Raw genomic sequence first — 23,331 nt, 5'->3', positions numbered from 1 at the left:
AACACCACCTACACATTAAGTGCCAACCCTTCTGGTTAATCTAAACATTTGGATTGCAATAAGGAGCATTGCTGCCCAAAAGTTAGAAGTTCTGGGCTTTCTCTTGCTGCTATCTGCTTTGCAGTGGAAAAGAGATAAATTGAATTCCAAGGGCAAATATGGCACTGGTGACCTGCTTGAAGCATGTGTGACCAGCAGACTTGCTGATGTGGCAGATGTTTCCTGTAGTCACTTGGAAAGTTTCTGTGCCATAGAAGAACAAGGCAGTTGTGAGCTTCACAGCAGCAGGAAGAGCAACGCTAGTTGTGGAGGTGGTTCTGTAAGTCCAACTCCAGTAGATGGCTGGAGACCAGAGGGAACGGACCCGGAGGGAGCACAGCGAGAGCAAGCAATTAAAAGGAGCAGTCCCGAGCAGTAGGAGCCTGAGACCGGAAGGAGTGGTCCTGGAAGGGAGCACAGCGAGAGCGGAGCAGTTAAAAGGAGTGGCAGCAACTCACCTGAGGCAGTTTTTGAAGAAGAGTTGTCAGAGTAAAAAAAATGATGTTGGCACAAGGGAAGGAGCTGATTGGTGAGTTGCTGGTGAGTGTATTTTTTTAAAGTTTATGGCCTAGAAATTCAGTTGGTTGCGCAAGCCGGTAGCGCCTTAGGAGGAGTAGATGTCGGGCGCTAGGCGGCTAGCGGCCGGGCGCAGCGCGATCTGCGCCTCTCCCCAACTTCACTCACGATTTAGCGGCGACGCAAAGTCTTTGTGCGCGCTCAGCTGCGCGCGCAGATCCTGACGTCATTTTCTCGTGCAACGCCCTTTGTGCGTTCCAAACCGGAAATTCAGTCGCGACGCCCTCTTGTGTGCCTGGCGCCCCTAGCGACTGGTAGAGTGGAACGGTGCTCAGTCGATGCGGGGCGCGGGGGGCGCAAATTAAAGGGCACTCCTCCTGCACTAGAAAAGGCTGCCATTTCGCAGCACTCCTTCTTGAGAGACGGATCTTTGCAGAGAGACCAAGGTAGAGAGCTTTCTGCTTTGGCTCAACACTCGGACAGGTACTTGTGGCTTCAGGCCACAGCTTTCCACTTGTCTTTGCCTTCATTGACATATCATTGTTTGCTAACATATAATGGGGGCTGCAATGGGTGCAAACGCTGGCCTTCTCCATTGCATCCAAAGGGCTCACAGACGCCGTGAGAGAGTGGCAGTCCTGGCTAGACGGAGAGGGGGCAACAGGCGTCGGGAACGGAGGCCTTACCCACCCAGGGTATACCGCCAGCAGTTCTCCTATCTCAACATGTCTGACGAGCAGTGTGTTCGGAGGCTGCGATTCCGAAGGGAGGTGGTCACAGAGATCTGCCACCTGCTTGGCGGTGATCTGCAGCCACAGCTGAGGAGCAGGACGTCTCTGTCGGTGGCAGTGAAGGTGACGGTGGCTCTCAACTTCTATGTCACTGGCTCCTTCCAATCCGCTACTGGGGACATTTCCAACATCTCCCAGTTCGCCGTGCATTGCTGCATCCGCCAGGTGACCAATGCCCTTTTCAAAAGGAGACGTCAGTTCATCTCCTTCTCCATGGCCCTTGCCAAGCAGCAACAGCGTGCAATGGGCTTTGCAGCATTCGCGGGCTTCCCCATGGTGCAGGGTGCCATTGACTGCACGCATGTGGCTTTGCGGGCACCTCTGGAGAATTCCGAGGATTACCGCAACCGGAAGGGCTACCATTCGCTCAACGTCCAGCTGGTGTGTGACCACAGGCAGCTCATCCTAGCTGTCAGTGCCCGCTTTCCAGGCAGCAGCCACGATGCCTTCATCCTGCGCCAGACTTCTGTGGCAGACATGTTCCAGGCCCAGCCTCACCCACGAGGATGGCTTATCGGGGACAAAGGCTATCCTTTGTGTACCTGGCTGATGACCCCGCTCCGTGCGCCCAGCACCCCTGCTGAAGAGGGATACAACGACAGCCATCAAGCGACCAGGAACATCATTGAGCAAACAATCGGCGTCCTGAAGCAACGGTTCTGCTGTCTGGATCGTTCCGGTGGAGCCCTACAATATTCGCCGGAGCGAGTCTCCCATTTCGTGGTCGTGTGCTGCATGCTGCACAACCTGGCTATCCGCAGGACTCAGCCACTGCCACCAGAGATTGGAGGACCACCTGAAGAGGAGGAGGAGGAGGAGGAGGAGGACCAGCACAGGAGGGAGGCAGAAAGTGCAAGGGCCGCCCGTTGCCGGCTTATTGAACGTCGGTTCTAGGCCCCCTCTCAGGGACTGGCTTGTGCCAATGTCAGCAGATGAATGTAGCCGCTCCACAAGCCCTCAGCCGAGCAGGGCAACCAGGACTTGCAAAAAAAACCATGCACAGTGCGATTTAAGAATATTAATTTATTGCAAACCTCTGCCCTTCCCACATTACAACCTCATGTTGAGAAGCCCCCTCCAAAAACACAAAACTAACAGTCTCAGCCTTACAAAAACAAAGAAAGACACCAGTCTTGGCCTTACAAAAACAAAGAAAGACACCAGTCTCGGCCTTACAAAAACACAACTACACCAGTCTCGGCCTTTCAACAACCACAAAGCATTTGTGCAGACCTTCTACTTTTTGCCCTGCGAGGGCGATGCCTTTCGCATCCTTGCCTCACCCCTGCCCGCCCTGCAGCTCCTCCTCAATGGGAGCCCAGTGGCTGCAGCAAGGCTGGGGGAAGGCTGCTGAGGGTCAGATGGCGAGACGGCAGATGCCCTTGGGGGTCGGCCTGCACCAGCTCTGGCCCTGGAGGGGCCGGCTGCTGACTGCTCCAACTCTGCTTGGGCGGCAGCAGTCTGTCCAGCGGCTCGTGGCAGCTGCAATGGTGGAGTGGCAGTGTCGGCTGCAGGAATGGTGCCAACCTGACAGATCGCAGGTGCTCCCTGGTCGCCTGATACATTGGCACTCGCACGGGCCAGCACTGCAGCATGCGCAGCAAACAGCTGAAGAACAGACTGCTGGGCTGCTGCTGCGCGGCGAGTGCCCTGGCGATGCCTGGCTGATCCAGCGAGGGTGGCAGCAGTTAGTGCCCATGTGGCCCTGGTCTGTGTCCGCATGACAACAGCCAGTGAATGGACGGCACGACTGAGCACTTGGCTCAAAGCCGCCTGTGCTGCCGCGAAGTCCTGTAGACTCCTGGCCTGTGCTGCTCCAAATTGCTGCACTCTCCTTGACAAAGACTCAATGGAGTCAGGCATCCTTGCCACTGCAGCCATGAGCTCATTGTGCCTGCGCTCAGCCTGGACGGCCATTTCCTCCAGGAGCCGCACCTCCTCTGCGCTCACCGTCGCAGGACTGGAGGCTGCACTCACCCTCTGGGGAGAAGTCCGCCGAGCTTCCCCACCCCTCCCGCGTTGCTGCAGCCCGCTGGGCCCCGGAGCTTCACTCTCCTCCGACCCTTCCCCCCGGCTCCCCTCCAGGGAAGACGTGTCCCCTTCATCGCCATGGGCTGGCGCGGCTGAGGGTGGCACTGATGGGCCGGCTTCCTCTTCCTCCTCCTCGAATTCGGAATCGCTGACAGTGGCAGCTTGAGGGCCCGCCTCCTCACCTGGCGATTCACCATCTGAAAGCAGGAAGGCACAAGAGTAGCTTTAGAGTGAGGACAGGGCGGCAGCGAGGGAGGCATGAGTGCTGCCATGCACTGCATTGGTCGGACAGTGGCAAAGGATGCTGATCTGAGGCGCAAGTGGAAAGAGAGAGGTCAAAAAGGTGATGCCCTTACCATTGGTGCCCAGAACAGGGTCGGCATCTCCACTGGCGACGGGGCCAATCAGCCGGCCTGCCATAATGCGCTCCACACGCTGGTCGAGGTCGGAGAGCTCTTTGACGTCAGGACGGCCTCCCCCGGTCTCACTTAGTTTCCGCCGGTTGTGCGCCACCTTGGCCTGCAAGAGAAAGGACGGCCTCTAAGTACAGTGTGAAGCCCTGATCTTGTCTGCACTGCCTCCCATGGTCGAATAGCTTGTACAGTGTGAAAAGTGCTGAATGTGCAAGTGATTTTCATGACAGTCCCATAGCTGCTGGATGAGGGCTGGCCATTAGGGCTTTCAGGTCCCTTTGCCCATAAACTGAGGTGCACATGCAGGGATGAGGAGGACACTGGAAAGGGTACTCACCCTGACAACCCGAGTGAGGTCGTTGAACTTTTTCCGGCATTGCACAGGAGTCCTGGCAACCACGCTGATGGAAGACACCCTGTTTGAGACCTCCCTCCAGGCTTTCCGGTAGGCGCTGGGCAGCGGCCTCCTGCCACCTTCTGGGAACAGAACATGGCGCCTGCGCTCCACTCCGCCAACCAGCACCCTCAGGTCACCGTCGCTGAAGCGCTGCGCTCTCTCCCTGGCCTTCTCCATAGCCCTGGGCGTTGTGCAGATGAAGCAGAAGTGGTCAGGCCTAGGTTGAGGGCTGCAGTGTGCGGGGCGTGGCAGGCAAACAAATCCACCCTCCCCCTTTAAGAGCTGACCGGCGCCAGAGTGTCTGCCGCCAATCAACAACTCGCCGCACCTGCGCTGCGCCCGGCCTCGGGGGTATCGCTCAGCGCCGCCGGCTTAGCGCCTAAAGATAGTCGTGCATCGCCTGTTTTAGCGCAGCAGCAACCTCTTGGGGTGATGCGACTGAATATTGGCGAAGGTGGCGCGACTTTGCGCCGGGCGCAAACTTTAGCGGCCGCCCGACTTTAGCGCCCCAAACGTGGCTATACTGAATTTCTAGGCCTATAAGTTTATTTCTGCTAAGTTAGTTAATAGCCTATTAAATAGAGGGAAAGAGCTGATTGGTGAGTAGCTGGTGAGTGTTTTTTGTTAAGTTATAAGTTTATTTCTGCTGGGTTAGTTCTCAGTCTATTAAATAGAGGCATGGCAGGGCAGCTCAGTCCCGTGGAGTGCACATCCTGTGTCATGTGGGAAGTCCTGGATGCTTCGCGTAGCCCGGACGACCACATGTGCGGCAAATGTCGCCAGCTACAGCGACTCGAGCTTAGAGTTTCGGAGCTTGAGTGACAGCTGGAGTCACTGCGGTGGATCCGCGAGGCTGATAGTTATGTGGATAGCACGTTACTAGAGGTGGTCACCCTGCAGCTTAAGAGCATGCAGGCAGAGAGGGAATGGGTGACTGCCAGACAGAAGAGGAGGACCAGGCAGGTAGTGCAGGAGACCCCGGAGTGCATCGTGCTCTCCAACCAGTATTCTGCTCTGAGTACTGGTGAGGGCAATGCTCCCTCTGGGGAGTGCAGCCAGAGTCACGTCCACAGCACCAAGGTTGGCTCAGCTGCACGGTGTGGGGGGGGGGGGGGGGAGAAAAAAGAGTGGAAGAGCAATAGTGGTAGGGGATTCAATAGTTAGGGGAGCAGAGAGGCATTTCTGCGGCTGTAGACGTGACTCCAGGATGGTATGTTGCCTCCCTGGTGCCAGGGTCAAGGATGTCACTGAGCGGCTGCAGGACACTCTGAGGGGGGAGGGTGAATAGCCAGAGTTTGCTGTCCATATCGGTACCAACGACATAGGCAGAAAAGGGATGAGGTCCTGCAGGCGGAGTTTAGGGAGCTAGGAGAGAGATTAAAAAGCAGGACCTCAAAGGTAGTAAGTTCCAGATTATTCCCAGTGCCACGTGCTAGTGAGTACAGGAATAGGAGGATAGAACAGATGAATGCATGGCTGGAGAGATGGTGCAGGAGGGAGGCCTTTAGATTCCTGAGGCATTGGGACCATTTCTGGGGAAGGTGGGACCTGTATAAGCTGGGCGGGTTACACCTCAACAGAGCCAGGACCAATATTCTTGCGGGGAGGTTTGTTAGTGCTGTTGGGGAGGGTTTAAAGTAGCTTGGCAGGGGTATGTGCACCAGCATATAGGAGTAGAAAAGAGGAATAAGGTGCATAAAAGAGTGAGTGCGTTCGATAGTACTAGAGAAGATAGTACTGGAGGCGGTAGTAGTACCATATTAGATAGAAGCATACTAAGAAAGACTACAAAAAATTCAAAAATGGGTTTAGAATGCATGTACGTAAACGCACAAAGGCCTAGAAATTCAGTTGGCGCCGCGCCAGGGCTTTAGCGCCGGAAAGTTAGCGCCGGCGCTAAGTCCCCCTGCGCGCGCCAAAAATTCAGTAGCGCCGCGCCCAAACGGCTGCCGGCGCTACTGAAGGGTGTTTGCGCCTGAAAATGGGCGCTACCTGCCGCTTTGCGGCGCTATTCCGGCGCTGCGGCGCCCGATGCGGTGCGGCAGGCTCGGGAAGTGCAGGCCTCCTCCTTCAGTTAAGGAGGAGCTGCCTGCACCCGCCCGCTGGCCGGTAAACTCATCAGAAAAATGAGCCCGGCACCTCAGGGAAGTGCCGGGCTCGCAGCCCGGAAGCATCTGTTCCGCGGGGGGGGGGGGTGGAGGAGTCCGGGGAGGGAGGTGCGGGCAGGCGGCCGGCGGGAAAGCGGCCGGCCGCCGCGCGACCTTAAGGCGCAGGCGCTAACTGATGTAAGACTCTGTTGCCAGAGTCTTAGTTGCGGCTGCCACGGGCGAGGCGGCCGCAACTGAATTTCAGCGCTGGGGCCCGTCGGCATGGCAACCGGGACGCTGCGCACACCGATGACGTCATCGGTGCCAGCGCAGCGCAACCGGTCTACCGCCGATTCTAGGGCCCCAGGGAATTTCTAAACTGGCCATAACTCCGGCGCTAGGCCCTCTAGCGCCTCAAATGCGGCGCTAAGGCTACTCAATTTCTAGGCCACAGTGTGGTGAATAAAGTTGATGAGCTACAAGCACAATTAGCCATCTGGCAATATGATGTTGTGGCAATAACGGAAACGTGGCTTAAAAACGTTGAGGACTGGGCACTTAGTATTCAAGGATACAAGGTGTTCAGAAAAGATAGGGAAGGGAAAAAGGGAGGTGGGGTGGCAGTGCTGATTAAGGAAGACATTGTAGTGTTGGAAAGGGAGGATGTTCTTGAGGGGACAAGGACAGAATCCATTTGATTAGAGTTGAGGAGCAAAAAGGGTATGATCACGCTATTGGGGGTATTTTATAGGCCTCCAAATAGTGAGAGGGAGGTAGAGGAGCAAATCTGCAGGGAAATCACAGAGATATGCAAGAGCTATAGTGTGGTGATACTGGGGGACTTTAATTATCCAAATATCGATTGGGATAATGCTAGGGTAAAGGTAAAGGAGGGGGAGGAATTTCTGAAATGTGTTCAGGAGAATTTCCTTGACCAATATGTTCTTGGCCCAACTAGGAAGGAGGCATTGCTGGATCTGGTGCTGGGGAATGAGGTGGGCCAGGTCGACCAAGTGTCTGTGGGAGAACACTTGGGTACCAGTGATCATCATATCATAAGATTTAGATTAGCAATGGAGAGGAGCAAGAAACAATCTAGAGTGGAGCTTCTAAACTGGAATAGGGCTAACTTCAATGGGATGCGAAAGGATCTAGCCAGGGTAATATGGAACCAAAGACTGACAGGAAAAACTGTAACGAAACAATGGGTGATCTTTAAGGAGGAGATGTTGCAAGTACAGGCTAGGTACATTCCAACAAGAGGGAAGTGTAAGGGAACCAAAGCAAGGGCTCCTTGGATGACGAGGGAGATAGAGAAGATGATGAAACAAAAAAAGAGGGTGTATGATGCATGTCAGGTGAATTCTTCAAGGGAGAACCAGACCACATACAATAAGTTGAGAGGGAATGTGAAGATAAAAATAAGATTGGCAAAGAGAGTAGAATAGCGATTAACATAAAGGGAACCCAAAAATCTACTGCATGTAAACAGTAAGCGGGTAGTAAGAGGCGGAGTGGGGCCTATTAGAGACAAAGAAGGTGATATATGCTTAGAGGCACAGGGCAAGGCTAGAATACTCAATGAGTACTTTGTATCGGTGTTTACTAAGGAGGTGGATGCTGACAAATTATCGGTCGAAGTGGAAAAGGTAGAAGCAATGGAAGGGGTGAAAATTGATAGACAGGATGCACTAGAATGACTGGGTATGCTTAGAGTGGACAAGTCAGCTCGTCCAGATGGCTTGCATCCTTGTGCACCAGTCGCTGAAGGCAAGCATGCAGGTGCAGCAGGCAATTAAGAAGGGCAGCAGACGCATGGGAACATCACCACCTACAAGTCCCCCTCCAAGCCACACACCATCCTGACTTGGACCTGTATCGCCGTTCCTTCACTGTCGCTGGGCCAAAATCCTGGAACTCCCTTCCTAACAGAATTGTGGGTGTACCTACACCATATGGACTGCAGCAGTTCAAGAAGGCAGCTCACCACCATCTTCTCAAGGGCAATTAGCGATGGGCACTAAATGCAGGCCTAGCCAGCGACGCCCACATCCCATCAATGAATTAAAAAAAAAAAAAATGTTGGCCTTCGTAGCACGAGGGTTTGAGTACAGGAACAAGGATGTCTTGCTGCAGTTGTACAGGGCCTTGGTGAGACCACATCTTGAGTATTGTGTGCAGTTTTGGTCGCCTTATCTGAGGAAGGATGTTCTTGCCATGGAAGGAGTTCAGTGAAGATTCACCAGGCTGATACCTGGGATGGCAGGAATGACGTATAAGGAGAGATTGGGTCGATTGGGCTTATGCTCGCTGGAGTTTAGAAGAATGAGAGGGGATCTCATTGAAACTTATAAAATTCTGACAGGACTGGACAGACTAGATGCAGGAAGGATGTTCCCAATGGTCGGGGAGTCCAGAACCAGGAGTCACAGTCTAAGGATAAGGGGTAAGCCATTTAGGACAGAAATGAGGAGGAATTTCTTCACCCAGAGAGTGGTGAACCTGTGGAATTCTCTACCACAGAAGGCAGTAGAGGCCAATTCATTAAATATACTCAAGAAGGAGCTGGATATATTTCTTAAGGCTAAAGGGATCAAGGGGTATGCTGAGAAAGCAGGGACAGGGTACTGAATTTGGATGATCAGCCATGATCGCATTGAATGGCGGAGCAGGCTCGAGGGGCTGAATGGCCTACTCCTGCTCCTATCTTCTATGTTTCTATGTTTCTATCCCAGGTTGCTAGGGGAATTGGGGGGAGGAGATAGCAGAAGGGCTTACCATAATTTCCAATCTTCCCTAGATGCGAGGGAGGTGCCTGAGGATTGGAAAGTGGCAAATGTGACACCATTGTTCAAGAAAGAGTGTAAGGGCAATCCTAGTATCTACAGGCCGGTCAGTTTAACATCAGTGGTGGGTAAAGTTTTTGAAACAATAATCAAGGAAAAAATTAACGGGCACTTGGGTTTAAGCTAATTAAGGAGAGCCAACATGGATTTGTAAAAGGCAGATCGTGTTTGACTAATCTAATTGAATTTTTTGATGAAGTAACAGAGAGGATTGATGAAGGGAATGCAATGGATGTTGTCTACATTGATTTTCGGAAGGCATTTGACAAAGTACCACATTGAAGGCTGGTTAACAAAATTGAGGCTCATGGAATAGGTGGGTCAGTGGCAGCTTGGATAAGGAATTGGTTTATGGACAGAAAACAGCGAGTTGTGGTAAATGGCTGTTTTTCAGACTGGAGGATGGTAGACAGTGTTCCACAAGGGTCAGTGCCGGGGCCACTGCTTTTTTTAATATATATAAATGACCTGGATATTGGAATACAGAGTAGAATTTCTAAATTTGCTGATGACACCAAACTTGGGGGTGTGGCAAACAGTGATGATGATACCAATCGAATGCAACAGGACATAGAAAGGCTAGCAGAATGGGCAGACAAGTGGCAGATGGAATTTAATACAGAGAAGTGTGAGGTGATGCATTTTGGCAGAAGGAACAGGGAGAGGCAATATACACCTAATGGTACAGTTTTAAAGTGTGCAGGGACAGAGGGACCTGGGAGTTAATGTGCATAGGTCCCTGAAGGTGGCAGGACATATTGAGAGAGTGGTTAACAAAGCATATGGGATCTTGGGCTTCATAAATAGAGGTATTGGGCAGGATTTTCATTGGGCCGTGGAGGCGGGATTGGAGGCATGTGGGGGGTTAAAAATCGCGAAATCGGGGGGCACGAACCCATCCCACCCCCAACCCGCCTCCATGCTAGTTTCAAAGGAGGCAGGTACCCGACCCGCACTGGGACCCGCCTCCCCGAGGTGGGAAGGGGATTAGTGCCAATTAACTGCCTGTTAACAGGTAGTTAACAGGCAGTTTTTAGCCTAATCCCTATTTTTATTTCTGAAGTGTGGGATTCCCGATGGCTCCAAACCATGCCAAGTTAGGGGAGGCGGACTGTCGGGCTGAAGAGCTTGGAGGGTCCGAGATGTCCGGTGTTCAGGTGAGTGATGGGTGCATGAGTGCAGAGGTAAGTGTGTTTGGTGTGTGTTAAGTGTTTAAAGAAGTTTAATTACCTTTACAGCCTTCGTTCCTTCAGGTTTCGGGAGTCCCTCATCTCATCGGCACAGAAAGCAGAATGGCCGCGAGCTGTCAAAAGTTGCAGCATTCAGCTTTCTGCTCCGGAGAGATCTCTAAATCAGCCTGAGAGGAAGGAATTAACTTAGTGTACAGATTGTCAGTGTTTGACAGCTTCAAAGAGCTGTCAAACGTTGATATTTCATCTGTCAAAAGCTCTTGACAGATGAAATGTCAATCTGTGACGTCACCTGTTGCCGGGTGGCCCTTAATTGGCCTGCTGAGCCCGCTGGGCGTGCTCAACAAGGTCAATCAAGTGAAAATCGCGTGGGTTAGCCACAACTCGATGGAGGCGGGACTACAACCTCAAAAGTTGTAGTCCCGCCTCCTACACGCCTCCAGTATCAAAATCCAGCCCATTGAGTACAAAAATAGAGAAGTTATGCTGAACTTTTATAAAGTGCTGGTTAGGCCACAACTGGAGTATTGCATCCAGTTCTGGTCACCACACTTTAGGAAGGATGTGAAGGCCCTTGAGAGGGTGCAGAGGAGATTTACCAGAATGGTTCTGGGGATGGGGGATCTTAGCTACAAGGACAGGTTGGAGAAGCTGGATTTGTTTTCATTAGAGCAAAGGAGGTTGAGCGGTGATTTGATAGAGGTGTACAAGATTATGACGGGTTTGGATAGGCTAGATGGGGAACGGCTGTTCCCACTAGTTGATGGTACAAGGACTAGGGGACACAGATTTAAGGTTTTGAGCAAGAGATACAGGGTGGATGTGAGGAAAACCTTTTTTACGCAGTGAGTGGTGAGGACTTGGACCTCGCTGCCGACGGAAGTGGTGGAAGCAGACACAATCTGTGTTTTCAAGGGGAGACTGGATAGGCACTTGAGGGAAATAAACTTGCAGGGCTACAGGGATAGAGCGGGGGAATGGGACTGACTGGATTGCTCTATAGAGAGCTGGCACGGACTCGATGGGCCGAATGGCCTCCTTCTGTGCCATTATGAATCTATGACTCTATGACAACACCTGTAGTGAAGCGGAGGCACCGTAGTTAGGTCTCATCAGACATGCCAAGGTAGGAGTGGCGTGCTCTGTAGATCTGGGTGTGGGGGTAGTAGCAGGTGCACATCCAGCGCTTGCGGTGTCTTTGTACCTGCAAATGATGACCCATAACAGAATGTTCCTTCTCATCCAGTTTGTGCAGGACTGCAGGTGTTGGCAGTAAACGGGGTTTCCGATGAACACCTGCTGAAGTTTATGAGGAAATTCCTGGAAATAAAGAGAGACACTCAAGGAGAGAATACCAGAGCGACAGAAAGAGAACGGTAGAGAGTAACAGAGACACAACGAGACAGTGGCACAGAGAGATTTTTCCATTGTTTCTATAAAAACCAGGACTGACTTTGTGCCCATCTACTGGGTAAGATCAATGAAGGATGTACATGGATTTGTCTGAATATGATTGGGACCCTGCCTTATGTATTATGCAACAACAACAACAACAACAACTTGTATTTATATAACGCCTTTAATGTAGTAAAACGTCCCAAGGCGCTGCACAGGAGTATTTTAAGACAAAAAAATTGACACTGAGCCACATAAGGAGATATTAGGGCATATGGTCAAAGTGTTGGTTTTAAGGAGCGTCTTAAAGGGGGAAAGAGAGGTAGCGAGGCAGAGAAGTTTAGGGAGGGAATTCCAGAGCTTAAGACCTTGGCGGCTGAAGGCACGGCCACCAAAGGTGGAGTGATTAAAATGGGGATACTCAAGAGGCCAGAATTAGAGGAGTGCAGCTATCCCATTTCCAGAGAGATGTATGCCTTGGATCCCCCAGAATAACAGCTCAAATCTCCAATGCTTGACTGCTGCAGTTCAGAGTGCAAGAGGGGAAAAGAGCAACTCCTGCCACGGGCTTCCACTCTCAACTGCTTTGTAATTAGCGTAAACGCAGCAGTGACTGGCTGGGTGAGTTCAAACAAGTGATAGGAAGGAAGGGAGGAAGGAAAGATTTGCATTTATATAGCACCTTTCACAACCTCAAGGAAGTACTTTTTGAAGTGTAGTCACTGTTGTAATGTAGGAAATGTGGAAGCCAATTTGCGCACAGCAAGGTCCCACAAACGGCAATGTGATAATGACCAGATAATCTGTTTTAATGATGTTGGTTGAGGGATAAATATTGGCCAGGACACCGGGGAGAACGCCCCTGCTCTTCATCGAAATAGTGCCATGGGATCTTTACATCTGCCTGAAAAGGCAAACTGAGCCTTGGTTTAATGTCTCATCTGAAAGAAGGCACCTCTGACACTGCAGCACTCCCTCAATACTGCACTGAAGTGTCAGCCTAGATAATGCGTTTAAGTCCCTGGAGTGGGACTTGAACCCAGAACTCAGAGGCAAGAGTGCTACCCCTGAGCCATGGCTAACATCAAGTAACATTTACAAGATACTACTTAGTGGAACCAGTACACCTTCACTAAGGGCTTTTGCTAAGATGTGTTGGGGAATGTAACAGCGTACACGGAGGTGAGATCTCCCTGCCAGGCACTGCAGTGGGACAATTATCCAGAGCTGTCAAATTCTAGAAGTTAATTTTGGTAATTATTAGCTCAGCTGGATTTTGCCTGGCCCGAGGAGGCGGGTTTGAAGACGGGTCAGGTGGGAAAGTTGCAAAAAATGGTGTCGAGCTCCGATCCTGCCTCCGACCCATCTGTGCGTAACTTTCCCAAATGCGGGCTTGCAGACTCCGTTTCGGTCCCGCCTCCAAGCTGCGCAATAGGCCTTTAAGGCACTTAACTACCACTTAAGTGCCTCTATAATGCCATTTTGAGAGGCCTTTCAGAGTTTACCACATGTCCCGTGTGCTGCACGTCTCCCCTGGAACACACCAGCTAATCTTGTCGGACTCACAAGTGGTTGGCTTACTAACAGCTGCAGCTCCACCATAAAAACGGCATTTTCCACAATGATCATTTGCAGGTGGCAGAACTTTCTTTTCTCAGGTCTACTGATTTTGGAAGTGTTGAAGCTGAGATCCATCTCCACTGTGACCTCCTGGGAAAACTCTCTCTCCACCTTGACTGAGCGCTTCCTCAACTGAGGTATATACCTGCAGCATGGGAACCATTTATTTCCTTTCCTCCTGGACCTCAGATTCGGACGAAGACCAGTCGCGGCAGCACCAGAACCCGGAACAACACCAGCACCAACAGCAGGAGCAACAACAGGAGTGCCAAGCTGCTGCTCACCCACCTGAAGCTGCACAGGCCAGAAGGCGCCAGCGCAGGGAAGGATGTCGCCGCAGGAGATACCCCCAAAACATGGTTTACAGACAGAGGATGAGCGACCTCAACATGACTGAGCATCAGTGCCAAAGGAGGCCCAGACTTTTGAGAGAGGTAGTGGGTGACATCTGCGCAATGCTGCAACAAGACCAGGAGCCCAGAGGACTGGATGGACACCCCTTACCAGTGGCCATAAAAGTCACCACTGCACTCAACTTTTTTGCTTCAGGCTCATTCCAGGGTAAAACAGCAGACATCAGCGGCATCTTCCAGGCGGCTGCACACACTTGCATCACGCAGGTAACCGTTGCCCTCTTTGCCAACGCGCACAATTACATCAACTTCTCCAAGGATCAAGCAAGTGTAACGGCACGTGTGGTTGGATTTGCTAATCTGGCAGGCTTTCCAAGGGTGCAGGGCATCGTAGACTGCACACATGTGGCCCTTAAGGCACCCCATCACAATCCAGGTATTTTTGTCAACCGCAAGGGCTTCCACTCCCTCAACATGCAGCTGGTGCGTAACCACAAGAAGGAAATTTTGCATGTTTGCGCCAAGTACCCTGGCAGTTGCCATGACTCCTTCATCCTACGGCAGTCTAATGTGCCTCCGCTCTTCAGTCCGCCAGACCAACTTTGTGAATGGCTACTTGGAGACAAGGGCTATCCCCATAAGACGTGGCTAATGATTCCGTTCAGGAGGCCATCCATCGAAGCTGAGGAGCGCTACAACTCCAGCCACATTTCCACCAGATCCATTATTGAGCACACCATCGGCTTGCTGAAGATGCGATTCAGATGCCTTGATAGATCAGGTGGAGCCCTGCAGTACTCAGCAGCCAGGGTCTCCAGAATCGTCGTGGTCTGCTGTGCACTTCACAACATGGCACAGCATCGTGGCTTGCAGCTGCCTGAGGTACAAGTGGCTCATCACATAGCCTCCTCAGATGACGTTGAGGATGAGGAGGTGGAGGAAAGTGAGAACAAAGAGCTTGCGGAGGTGCATCAACCAGCGGCAGCAGCACGCGAGAACATTACTGCCCAGGATGCAAGGGATGCAACTCATCTTGGACAGATTTGCTTAGGCTGCCCAATCAAACACATTTAGCTCGCACCTTCTTACCACACCATCGACAATGGACAAGAACCTGCGGCTTCCTATCACTCTGCCGACCATACTGACAATTCCAAGTCACCCTGAGCCCTCAATGTGGAAGTCCCATTTGCGAAATGACACAGCCCACAACAGTGTGCCATCAAGTCACTTTATAACATTCAGTCAAGGATGGCATTTCACAATAAACACAACAGAACACCCAAGTGACTACCCTTGTGACTACTTGTGCTTTATCTTCCTCTTATGCGTGCTCCTACATGGTGCTTCCCCTGTGGCTTCAACAGATGTGGAGGCCCCTTGCTCACTTTCATGCTGCTCCTGCCTCGACACCTTTGGCGGGTGTCCTCTGGGGTTGCAAGCCTGTGAGGGCTCGGCAACAGTCTGCTGCTCCTGTGGCTGTGCAGGGGATGAGACGCCCATCTCAGTTGGGTGAGGACTCTGGTGGGGCCCTGACTGAGGGCTCCACAGTGGCATGGTCCTGTGAGCGCTTGGAGAGGAGCCCCCACTTCCTTGTTGTCTGCCACCAACATCCCTCTCATGGGTCAGGCCCACTTCAGAGCTAGCAAGTGGCTTGACAGCACCTTGCTGCACTTTAGAGGGGTTGTGCGGACCCGTTTCTGCACTGGCAGTCCTAATCCAGAGGACTTCCATGAAGCTCTGGTTTCTCTGCTCAATAGATGTCCATCGCTCCTCCAGAGATGTCAGTCTATTCTGAAGAATCACCATGTTTTCAACACTCTGGCGACTTAGCTCCTCCATGGCCGTAGCCATCCTCTCCTCTACGGTAGCCATCCTTTCCACGGAGGTTGCCATCCTTTCTGCGGTGATGCGTTCATGTGCCAATGCCTCCACATAGGCTCTGCTCATGTTAGCGATGGACTCCTCCATCCTCTCCACACTCGTAGCGACCCTGGAGACAAAACCTGCCAGAGACTCCTGCACCTGTTCCTGGAGTTCCATCACCACTCTCCTTCTGGATGGACCCGGAGGCACAGGGTCGACATGCAGCTGAGCCGAGCTGGGAGCACCGTGTGCCCTCCTACGAGGACTCTCCGCTGCTGTCCCTGTCTCCACCATCTGCTGATGGTCACTTGTGAGCTGTGATACACCAGGTGACAACACTACTCTATGTCCCGAAGGCCCCACCAAGGTGTGAGTTTCTGCGCTGGTGCTGGTTGTGCTTAATTCTGCTGATGCTGCGCCCTCAAAGATTGCAGCTTCCTCTGAGGAGTCTTCTGGCTCAGGCTCTTGCTCCTGGACAGTGGGGAGGGGGGCTGTCAATGGTCTTGTGGGGGAATAAAGGAATGAGTTAGACATGTGAGACAAACGTTGCATGCACATGGAATTGTGCAGATGATCATAAGTCAATCTGTTAGAGCATCAGAAGCAATATCAGTCACTCATGTAATGTCAATGAGAGAGATACAAAACTATTCTGTCACCAGCTTGCTCTGATGCGCCCGTTTGTCCGCCCCCCACTTGCGCATCCTCCTCGACTTCCACGATCTCTAGGGCCGCCTCCTCAGCGCTGGTGAGCTGGGTTACTGAGGGTGGCCCTCCTCCTGTCTTCGCCCTTTCCCTCTTATTGTGGGCTCTCTTTTCCTGCAATGAGGGACACAAGTGGAGTTTGAGTGAGAATGATGGCGTGAGTGTAGAGAATCCATGGCATAGATGCTCAAAAAGACACAAAGATGGAGTGAGATCCCAAGACCAAGGGCCCTCCCTCTGTGTTGTAAGTTGTTGTCATTGCATCACAGTGATAGGGAGTGTGAGGGCAGCATAGTCGAATAGTTAAGTGAATGTGAACATACAGAGAGAGGGATGGTTAAGGGTGCAGTGATGTAAGGTTCAAGTGGGATGTGCAGGAGGGGGTTGACATTGCAGAGTGCTGGTGATGAGAGGAGATGGGGATCAGATTGAGGATAATGGTGATGTTATACTCACTTTTCCTGTGCAGAGGTCATTAAACCTCTTTCGGCACTGCAGCCAGGTTCTGCTGCACATTGATCTTGAACTGACCTCCTGTGCCACTTGCAGCCACACAGCTTTGGTCTGCTGGGGGAGGTTTTCCCAGAGGAAGGAAACAGCACCTCCTTCTGAGCTCTGGCTCCCTCCACTAGAGCATGGAGGGAGTCCTCATCAAACCGGGGTGCGGCCTTGGACCTTGAAGTAGACATTTCAGGAGCACAAAACCGTTAGAAGAATCGCTAATAAAAGTTCTAAGGCAGGAAATGAACCAAGGCTGCTTGCAGCCCTTAAATGCAGCTGCATAAATGACGTCAGCAGAGGCGAGTTTCAGGGCCAAAAGACTCATTGGGCCAGGGGTGCGCACACGCTGGGAATCAATTGCCCAATTAGGCCAAAATCGCTAAATTATCCCGCCTGACATCGGAGGTGGGAGCAGGAACCGCCAACGACCTGACCCGCCCCCAACCCGCCACCAATGACAAAATCCAGCCCGTAGTTGCTGAACCCGACACAATCAGCTGGCGTGTTTGGCGAACGATGTGGAACACGCTGAAAATGTCGTAAGATGGGAGGAGCCTGGTAAAATGGGATTATGTACGCAGTTAGCAAACTGTTAACTGCCTTAAGTGCCTCTCCCGTCGCTTGGTGTCGGGTCTGATCGGGACTCCCAGACCCAACACTTTGCAAAGTTGCCTGGAGGCGGGATGACGGCGGGTTCCGAACCTGCCGTCAATCAAAACGACTTTAACCTCTGACCCGCCTCCAAACCCGCCCTCTGAGCACCGGCAAAATCGTGGCCATAGTAACTGTTGTCTGAAATGATGTGAGATACAGTGGAATTCCTATATGTTATCGAGTAACAATAAAAGGCTTCACTATTTGCAAGAAGTATCTGCGTTTATTTCACGCACAAAGGTCACTTTTCCATTCATGGAGACTGAGGGTTTGCCTATGGAAATTGATATTTTTGCATTGGCATGAGGAGAGAGTATCTGGAGTGGCCCATATCAATTAGCGGCAACTGTGATAAATCAGCAATATGTCCTGTTTAATGTCATAAGAAACTTTATAATATATTTTGTTAATTATATAAAATCTTGTGACAGTAGCACTTTAAATTGATTACCACAGACATAATTTCTCTTTATTGGAAAATAATCCACATTGACTGACTGTCCTATCTGGGGTTTAGACTTGCATAAGACTTGCATTTTTTATACAGCGCCTTTCACGACCACTGGACGTCTCAAAGTGCTTTACAGCCAATGAAATACTGTTTGAAGTGGAGTCACTGTTGTAATGTGGGAAACGCGGCAGCCAATTTGCGCACAGCAAGGTCCCACAAACTTTAAATTAAACAACGGGTGCGGGGGGTGGGGGGTGAGTGGTCCCGGTGGAGAGAAATCTAGTATGATAAAGAGAAAAGACAAGGAAGCAGTGCAGGAAAGTGATTGGGGTAAGGATAACTAGATTGTGTCAGGAAGGGACAGAGCGTACAAACAAAGGAGCGCACTATCAAATAGGGTCCGGGTAAGAGAAAATGGTAATAAGACAAATAGGGCCATAGTACAAAAAAATGTTAAGATGTCTAAAAATGTTAAAAGGACAAATCTAAAGGCACTGTATCTGAATGCATGAAGCATTCGTAATAAGGTAGACAAAGTAACAGCACAAATAGATGTCAACGGATACGATATAATTGCGATTACGGAGACATGGCTGCAGGCTGACCAAGGCTGGCAGCTGAATATCCAAGGATATTCAAAATTTAAGAAGGACAGGTGGAAAGGAAAAGGAGGTGGGGTGGCCTTGTTAGTAAAGGATGAAATCAGAGCAATAGTGAGAAAGGATATTGGCTAAGAAAATCAAGATGTAGAATCAGTCTGGGTGGAGCTAAGAAGCACCAAGGTGCAGAAAACATTGGTGGGAGTTGTCTATAGGTCTCCAAACAGTAGTGGTAATGTAGGGGATGGCATCAAACAGGAAATTAGAGATGCATGTAACAAGGGTATTACAGTAATCATGGGTGACTTTAATCTACATATAAATTGGCCAAACCAAATTAGCAATAATACTGTGGAGGATGAATTCCTGGAGTGTGTACAAGATGGTTTTTTAGAGCAGTACGTTGAGGAGCCAACTAGGGAACAGGCTATCCTAGATTGGGTATTGTGCAATGAGAAGGGGTTAATTAATAATCTTGTTGTGCGGGGTCCTTTAGGGAAGAGTAACCATAACATGATAGAATTCTTCATTAAAATGGAAAGTGAAGAAGTCCAATCTGAAACTAGGGTCCTAAATCTAAACAAAGGAAACTACGATGGTATGAGGAGTGAGTTGGCTATGATAGATTGGGGAGCTTCATTAAAAGGCATGATGGTAGATAGGCAATGGCTAACATTTAAGGAATGAATGCATGAATTGCAACAGTTATACATTCCATTCTGGCGCAAAAACACAAAAGAAAAAGCGGCCCAACCATGGCTAAGAAAAAAAATGAAGGATAGTGTTAGATCCAAAGAGGAGTCATATAAATTTGCCAGAGAAAGTAGCAAGCCTGAGGATTGGGAGCAGTTTAGAGTTCAGCAATAAAGGACCAAGAGATTGATTAAGAGGGGAAAAATAGAGTATGAGAGTAAACTTGCAAGGAACATAAAAGCGGATTGTAAAAGCTTCTACAAGTATGTAAAAAGAAAAAGATTAGTGAAGGCAAATGTAGGTCCCTTACAGTCAGAAACGGGAGAATTTATAATGGAGAACAAGGAAATGGCAGAGCAATTAAACAAATACTTTGGTTCTGTCTTCACAGAAGAGGATACAAATAACTTCCCAGAAATGCTAGGGAACCAAGGGTCTAGTGAGAAGGAGGAATTAAAGGAAAGTAGTATTAGTAAAAAAAATAGTGTTGGAGAAATTAATGGGACTGAAAGCTGATAAATCCCCATGGCCTGATAATCTGCATCCCAAAGTACTAAAAGAGGTAGCCATGGAAATAGTGGATGCATTGGTTGTCATCTTCTAAAATTCTATAGATTATGGAACAGTTCCTGCAGATTGGAGGGTGGCAAATGTAACCCCACTATTTAAAAAAGGAGGGAGAGAGAAAATGGGGAACTACAGACTGGTTAGCCTAACATCAGTAGTAGGGAAAATGCTAGAGTCTATTATAAAGGATGTGATAACAGGACACTTAGAAAATATCAATGGGATTAAACAAAGTCAACATGGATTTATGAAAGGGAAATCGTGTTTGACAAACCTACTGGAGTTTTTTGAGGATGTAACTGGTAGAATAGATAAGGGAGAACCAGTGGATGTGGTGTATTTGGATTTTCAGAAGGCCTTTGATAAAGTCCCACATAAGCAAAATTAAAGCACATGAGATTGGGGTAATATACTGGCATGGATTGAAAATTGGTTAACAGACAGGAAACAGAGAGTAGGAATAAATGGGTCTTTTTCTGGGTGGCAGGCGGTGACTAGTGGGGTACCGCAGGGATCAGTGCTTGGGCCCCAGCTATTCACAATATATATCAATGATTTGGATGAGGGAACCAAATGTAATATTTCCAAGTTTGCTGATGACACGAAACTAGGTGGGATTGTGAGTTGTGAGGAGGATGCAAAGAGGCTTCAAGGCGATTTAGACAAGTTGAGTGAGTGGGCAAATACATGACAGATGCAGTATAATGTGGATAAATGTGAAGTTATCCACTTTGGTAGGAAAAACAGAAAGGCAGGGTATTATTTTAAATGGTGATAGATTGGGAAATTGCCAATGTACTAAGGGACCTGGGTGTCCTTGTACACCAGTCACTGAAAGCAAACATGCAGGTGCAGCAAGCAGGTAGGAAGGCAAATGCTATGTTGGCCTTCATTGCAAGAGGATTTGAGTACAGGAGCAAGGATGTCTTACTACAGTTGTACAGGGCCTTGGTGAGACCACACCTGGAGTACTGTGTGCAGTTTTGGTCTCCTTACCTAAGAAAGGATATACTTGCCATAGAGGGAGTGCAGCAAAGGTTCACCAGACTGATTCCTGGGATGGCAGGACTGTCATATGAGGAGAGATTGGGTCGACTAGGCCTGTATTCACTAGAATTTAGAAGAATGAGAGGGGATCTCATTGAAACGCATAAAATTCTGACAGGGCTAGACAGACTGGATGCAGGGAGGATGTTTCCCCTGGCTGGGGGGTCTAGAACGAGGGGTCACAGTCTCAGGATACGGGGTAGGACATTTAGGACTGAGATGAGGAGAAATTTCTTCACTCAGAGGGTGGTGAACCTGTGGAATTCTCGGCCACAGAAGGCTGTGGAGGCCAAGTCACTGAATATATTTAAGAAGGAGATAGATAGATTTCTAGACACAAAAGGCATCAAGGGGTATGAGGAGAGCGCGGGAATATGGTATTGAGATAGAGGATCAGCCATGATCATATTAAATGGCGGAGCAGGCTCGAAGGGCCGAATGGCCTACTCTTGCTCCTATTTTTCTATGTTTTCTTATGTTTTCTATACCTAAACAGCAATGTGATAATGACCAGATAATCTGTTTTTGTTATGTTGATTGTTAAGTTTAAAGCTAGTTTCAGTGGCTCAGTCACATGCTGGTCCCAGCCACACAAGTGGCTCTGAAAGGTTGAGTGTTAGAACATGCAAGTGGAATAGAATGATGTTAATGGCCTTTGCTGCTCACTTAAGCCAAGAAGTTGTCCTTGTTTGGGAACCTGTTTACAGGCACATATTAATAATAACTACTTCATCCATTAACAGCTGTATCAGCCCTCCAGGTTCCCACTGTATCTTTTGATTGTTGTTTGATAGCTCTAGGCTAGTCAAAATAGTTATGGATGAAAGTGTTTTGGGCGCCTTAGCCTGTGTGGACACCAGGGACCGCTGCGTCAGCCAGCTCTTCGTCCTTGTCCTCTTCTTGTGGGTTTTCTGCCCTATTGGCCTCATTATCCTGAAGCAGCAAGCTGAACCCTCTTTCCAGAGAATATGCATTAGCAATGACAATCGCGTTAGCTGGCATGTAACGCACCTCCGCTCCCCCCGCCCCCCCGAGCAGTCTAAATGCAGATCATTTGCTTCAACAAACCAGTGGTGTGTCCCACTGTAACCTACACGGTTACATGGGCTTGATTATACCTTCTCTCCGATGCTATTTGTGGGTCCTTAGAGATTGATAGATTTTTGGATACTAAGGGAAGTAAGGTACATGAGAATAGGGCGGGAAGGTGGAGTTGGGGTAGAAGATCAGCCATGATCTGATTGAATAGCAGAGCAGGCTCGAAGGGCCGAATGGCTTACTCCTGCTCCTATTTCTTATGTTTTATGTCCTGAATGAGTGTTATGAGCCACGGGACCAGTGAGTAGACCTGGTTGCCCACGAGCTATCTGGGCAACAGACAGTGCAAGGAGTGTCAACTACTGCATGATGAAACATTGTGGCTGTTCCCTAGATAGCATGCATTGACATGCAGGTTAATATTTCTGTGGCCTGACACCAACTACACATCAAGTGCCAACCCTTCTGGTTAATCTAAACATTTGGATTGCAATAGGAAGCTTTGCTGTCCACAAGTATGTGAACTCTTGGAAAAGCCACCAGTTGATAGAAGTTCTGGGCTTTCTCTTGCTGCTGTCTGCTTTGCAGTGGAAAAGAGATACATTGGATCCCTTGGGCAAATATGGCACTGGTGACTTGCTTGAAGCATGTGTGAACAGCAGACTTGCTGATGTGGCAGATGTCTCCTGTAGTCACTTGGAAAGTTTCTGTGCCATAGAAGAACAAGGCAGTTGTGAACTTCACAGCAGCAGGAAGAGCAGCGCTAGTTGTGGAGGCGGTTCTGGAAGTCCAACTCCAGTAGATGGCCGAGGTCTATCACAACACTTGCAGTGAAGCGGAGGCACCGTAGTTAGGTCTCATCAGACGTGCCAAGGTGGGAGTGGCGTGCTCTGTAGATCTGGGTGTGGGGGTAGTAGCAGGTGCACATCCAGTGCTTGCGGTGTCTTTGTACCTGCAAATGATGACCCATAACAGAATGTTCCTTCTCATCCAGTTTGTGCAGGACTGCAGGTGTTGGCAGTAAACGGGGTTTCCAATGAACACCTGCTGAAGTTACAACAGCGCAGCGGGAGAATTTCCCAGGAAATTCCTGGAAATAAGGAGAGACACTCAAGGAGAGAGTACCAGAGCGACAGAAAGAGAAAGGTTGAGGGTAACAGAGACACAACGAGACAGTGGCACAGAGAGATTTTTCCATTACAGTATTTCTATAAAAACCAGGACTGAGGTTATGCCCATATACTGGGTAAGATCAATGAAGGATGTACATGGATTTGTCTGAATGTGATTGGGACCCTGCCTTATGTGTTATGCAACAAAAATAAATAAATAAATCAGTAATAAATAAATGCACCAGACAGGTTACACTATTTTGAACAACAACAACTTGTATTTATATAGCACCTTTAATGTAGTAAAACATCGCAAGGCACTTCACAGGAGCTTTATTGAACAAAAGTTGACACCGAGCCACATAAGGAGATATTAGGGCAGATGGTCAAAGAGGTAGGTTTTAAGGAGCGTCTTAAAGG

This window comes from Somniosus microcephalus, chromosome 2 (assembly GCF_052327205.1).
Source record: "Somniosus microcephalus isolate GS21.2 chromosome 2, FLI_Smic_1.0, whole genome shotgun sequence".
Lineage (NCBI taxonomy): Eukaryota > Metazoa > Chordata > Chondrichthyes > Squaliformes > Somniosidae > Somniosus > Somniosus microcephalus.
The sequence above is the reverse complement of the archived record's forward strand: the minus strand, read 5'-3'. Positions refer to the sequence as shown.